Raw genomic sequence first — 5,373 nt, 5'->3', positions numbered from 1 at the left:
TGAAGAATGGATTTGGAGTCAGACAACCTGGTTTCAAATCCCAATTGTCACTACCTCCATGACCCTGAGCAAATCTGTTAACCTCTGTGGGCCTCAGTTTCCTCATCAGTAAGATGAAGGTAAGGGTACTTACTAGCTCTAAATCCACGATCCTATAAAATCACTTCTCACAAGAAAAATGTTAAAAAAAATTACTCAGAAAGTTTTTACTATGAAGTTATTTACCTTAGCATTTTCCCAAATATTAATATCCTATCTTTAGATATGATAATATTAAAAGATATACCCACTGATATGAGCTTTCAAAGTGATAAAGGAATCATTCATTATCTATGCAAAGCTGGATTTGAAAGTCAAGCAAAATGTCATTGGGATTCTTTCAATCATTCCACTCTAGGAGAGTGGGGGTGGTGCTAAATGAGGGCTAGGGATGAGGATTGGACAAGCGATTTCATTGATATAAGGAATTTCTTAATGAGGAAGCTCCCTGTCCCAGGGCAGGTTGACACTTTCTCCACAACTTCTATAGCCTTAGAGAATTGACTAGTGAACTGAGAGGTTAAGTGATTTGCCCAGGGTCACAAAATCAGTTTGTGTTAGAGTGGGGACTTGAGCCCAGGCCTTACTGGCTTCTACTTCCCAGTGCCCCTCTCCCTGTTGTGTGTGTGTGTGTGTGTGTGTCCATCCACACACACTATATGTGTATAGTTGCATGTATATACATATATAAAAGAACAAGTAACTTTATATTCATTCATGAGAAATTTTATAAACATTCTGTTAAAACTAACCAGTGAACTATTAGGCTATCGTTTATATATGAAGACCGAGTTTTGGAATTAAAAAGAAGGGTATGGGTGGTCTACCGTATATTTCCACTATTTACTTAACAGAGAAGTAAGTTTAACTTTGTGGTACTACCCATTAATTAAATTTTGACTAGTTTCCCATTTATAAATTAGAAACCACACCTGCTAATATTTACTTGTTAATGTTCTTCCATTAGATGCTGGAGGATTTGTTTCATAATTGAATGATGTTTAGGGAATATTTTATGGGATTATCATTAAGACATTCATTTAAATTTAGAAGCCTGAACTCTCTAACTTGCCTTTTAATAAATGAAATTATCTCTGGACCTATATTCTCAAAAAAACATACAAAAACCCTAGAGCCTGTCATCCTAACTTTAACACACATAAATATTAAAAGATAAGCAAAAGAATAAAGCTTATTGGTGTTTCTCAGCTAACAAAATTTTATACGTATATAATTTCAAGATTCCTACCCATCCATCATGGTCATCTAGAAAAAAATTCAGCCATGCCAAAGTGCAGAGTTTGCATGATTATCTAGGGTTACTTTTGTCATGCTTTTTTGTACCACCTTATAAGGCACTTGCTCCTATCTGAGGTTTACTATTTAGTATGGAGTGTTCTGATTTGGGTATATTTAAGAAATACTCAGCTGTCAAAAGCAAAGAAACTGGGAATGGTGTTTTGACAGTGATATAGTGTTAAAGGAAATACTGTAGTCTGAATAAAATTGCTTATGTTCTCAAAAACAAGAGTAATATAAAAACACTTTGTTTATGTGCGGAAAAAACAGAAGGAAAAAATTCCTACGGCTTCCATTTCTTTAAGAAATTCTGAGAATGGCAAATTAGACAAGAAAACCCATTTTACAGAAAAGGATAAAAAAAAGTCTGTCTTTATGCATGTCTTCTTTCCTCCCCTTTCTTTTCTCTTTTCCCCCCTCTTGTCCGTCTATCAGTCTCTTCTTCCCTTCCCCCCATGCCTCTCTCATCGTAGAAGTTCTGCTTGTAGAGAGATTCATGAGGTAGGCTTCCCTGTCATGTTAACCCAGAGCAGATTTGGGAGGGGAAATGTGGCAAATATCTCTAGCAGCTGTCAGACTCCTGAACCTCTTTTCAAAGGGAATGGAGTAGTGTCCTCCACAAGTTACCTATTAGGCTTACAGCCCAAGAATTTGATAAAGAGTATGAGGTTCTCTGCTTATTCCTGGGTATGAGATGAGCCTCTGTGTATGTGTGTGTTTGGATTCCTGGAGTGACCAGGGCTTTCTAACAGCAACTCTCTCCCGATCCTGATACAGATGTATCTCTCTAAATAAAGAGGAGGGGGCGGGGACCACATAAGAGGGGAGCAGGATGATTAATATTTTCCATTGACTATTTCTTTGAGGTGGCTATTTCAGATTAGCGAGATGTACACTCCAGCTCCACCCCACCCCCACTCCCCTTCTTTCCTACACTCCCACACAAAATGGGGTATGAAGGAATTGAGGGAGGAGGGGGTGTAATCTTGCTTTAAACGCGAAGATAGGGGTAATCTTAAAACAATCACAATAGTAAACAAACATCGCATTTTGTTCCGTCTTGTTCCATTCAGTTTAAGCTAGGCTAAAGGATGAGTTGCAGCTGAGGTGAAATATGGATCTGATTGGGAAGGCCGAGAAGACTATGATGAGAGTAGAGACTGTTGGGGAAGTGTTTGAAGGGAGGTTTTAATATTAATAGTTTCGATGTAGAGACAGAAGGGAGATTGCGTCTACGGCTCCTCGGGGCAGACTCTCAGTGACACGATGATGGATGATCCGGCGCAGCAGTACAGCTCCTCCCCTTCAGCCCCAAACAGTGTCAAAGCTACTTTAGTTGAAGCTTTAGAAATAAAATAAATAAACAGCATCCACACCCCCTTTGCCTATTCGCCTCGAATCCACCTTCATCCCACCCCCATCTCCTGCTTTCTTACATCGATTTATGGGTCATTATAAATCAATTACTAGTCTCAATACTTTTTTTATTTACTTAAATAAAGTAATCGAAAGATGAAAAGGAGGCTTGGTAGGGATCATCCCCCCAACCCCCCTCTAGTGACAGAGGAATAATCTTGAAATCCATTATATCATAATTAGAGCTACTGAGAACTAGTCGCTAAAGCAAAATGAAGTGCTCACCCAATTTATAACGGGGAAACCCAGGGCTGAACAGCCCAGCTCCAGTTTGCTGCTTTTTTTTTTTTAAATACGTTCTGCTTTATTTTTATTTTTAATGTTTTTGTTTGTTTTTAGTCTCTTTAAACTAGGGGGTTTTCATTTTCTCGCAGCTTTCTCCGTGAATCCAGCGCGAGAAATAAATTCCTACAGTTTACCTAACCTAATTATTTAACTCCATGGGAAAAATCTATTTGAATATGTGTCTCAGCAAACATCAGATGTTGTTGGTATTGAGGTCGCAAATGTAAAAAGGTGTGGAGGAATGTATCAGTCTGGAGGGCGAATATTCACTTTGTTGTTAGAAACTAAGAGAGGGGTTAGTGATGGGCATGGGGTTTCTTTTCTTTCCTCCTTCTTTTGGTTGTTTTTGTTGTTAGTATTGGTTTGAATCCGTCCTCGCCTCATTCTCCACCCCCCCCCCCCACCCCTCTTTTCTTTTCCCTCCCTTGCCCCTTTGCAGCAGTGTTAGAGGCTCTCAAGGTGTTTCTATGACTACATTGTATATGTGGGAGGGTCAGATGTGGGGGTTGCCCAAGAGAGGGCCGTTCTTGGGTGATCATTTATCAATGTCACCCACATAATGATTCTCTCTGCAGCCTCCTATTGATGAGGATAATTACATTAGCTCGGAGTGACTGATCAATGAAAAAACCACCAAACAAAAACTTCTTTACTCCTCCATAATACCAAAAACCGATACAGAAATAACACAGAAAGCCCGATTTCTTCCTTACTCCCCCAACCACCAATGAATTCCTCCCCTCCCCCTCCCCCAAAACGCAGAGAATAAGAAAATAGTACCAGGTCAGCTACACTAAAAGGAGTTTGCAATTTTGTTCCTAACCATGTTTATTTAAATGTGCTGGGTTTCATTCTTTCCCTGATAAAGTCTATCAACGTATTTACAATTGGGTTGCTTTTATATAGGTCTGTAATTTTCCGTTCTTTTCGTCTCTTCATACTTTCTTTCCTTCCCCTTTTTTTTCCTTTTTTTGGGGGTGGGGGTGGGGGAGAGAAAAGGAGGGTCTTTTCCCGTTTCAGAAAAGTAAGGCAGCTGCTTAGATGTTTCACAAACTGAGAAAGAAAATTACCTTGGGTCCTCTTTTAAAACCATTTCTCTGTCGGGTTTTCTTTTGTTTTTATCACTTCATAAAGTAGCTCAATTAAAGATGGGATCTTGCATCCACATAAAGGGCATATTCATAAATATGGCTGCAGTTATACCCATAATCTTTCCCCTAAAAGTTTGCAGTTAAATTACGATTTCGCTTTTTCTAGAGTTAAAAAATCAATATTTTTCTCAATTAAAGGGAATTTTAATGCTTTATTTTGTGAGTTGTTAAAGGCGCTGTAAATTTTATTATAATCCTCGGCCTTGGAGTAGATCCTGGAGGAGACTGATTCTAGTCGTTCCCGATCCCCTCCCCCTTTTCTTTCCCTCTCCCCCAGCCATTCCCAGAAATGTAGATGGTTTCAAACCAAACCAAGGCAACAAAGGTGGGGAGGGGGGCGGGTGGTGAGCCTCGCCAAGAGATCTTTCCATTGCCAAAGGCCATTGTCTTGTATGTTTCCACCTCTCCTGGTCCCGCCTCCTGAAAGTGACAAAGTGTCCATTTCAGTGCACTTTTTCTCAGAGGGACAGCGCACTGGACTCCATCTGCTTTGACGACGACCAGAAAATAGTTTCATTGAGAAGCACCCTAGAGTTTTCCAAACAGCCTCACCGTGTCTTTTCACTTTTTCCTCCCGCCTCCCACCCCAACCCCCACATGAATTTGAAACTGTGTGGCCGACTTACTCTGCTACTTTGTGTACACGTTGAGTTCTTTCGGGAATAGTCTGCAGGAGTCCTCTGTAGTGTTCGGTGTTTACAGATGTGTTTCTATTTCCACATGTGCTACTGACCATGAGCATCCATCCACAAATTAATTGTAGTTGTATTAATAACTGGTCTCTACTGCTCTCACCTATCTAATCCAAAGCAAAAGCCAGGAAAACTCACATACAGTTCTATTCTGGCCCTAAACGATTGAACACCATTGGCAATCGTGTATTACCTACGTAACTGTACAAAACTATTCAGATGCCAAATTAGGGACTTGATAGTAAACAGTCTAGTGAAAAATCTCTGTAAGAACAAGGTAGGTAGAAGAATTGGGAGCCGAAGTTACACTAAGTCTTTAGATCACACATGGAAGATACATACATTGAAGAGAATAGGGAAGGAATAAAATAGAGACAGTGGGAAAAGCTTTGGGACCTCTTTTGACATAAAAAGAATTCATTCAGTTAAGGTGAGGCATCCAATTTCCTTAAGGTCCAAAGAGGATCTTCGGGGCTGCCAGAAAGGTCCTT

The sequence above is a fragment of the Trichosurus vulpecula genome, chromosome 8, assembly GCF_011100635.1.
Source record: "Trichosurus vulpecula isolate mTriVul1 chromosome 8, mTriVul1.pri, whole genome shotgun sequence".
Classification (NCBI taxonomy): Eukaryota; Metazoa; Chordata; class Mammalia; order Diprotodontia; family Phalangeridae; genus Trichosurus; species Trichosurus vulpecula.
The sequence above is the reverse complement of the archived record's forward strand: the minus strand, read 5'-3'. Positions refer to the sequence as shown.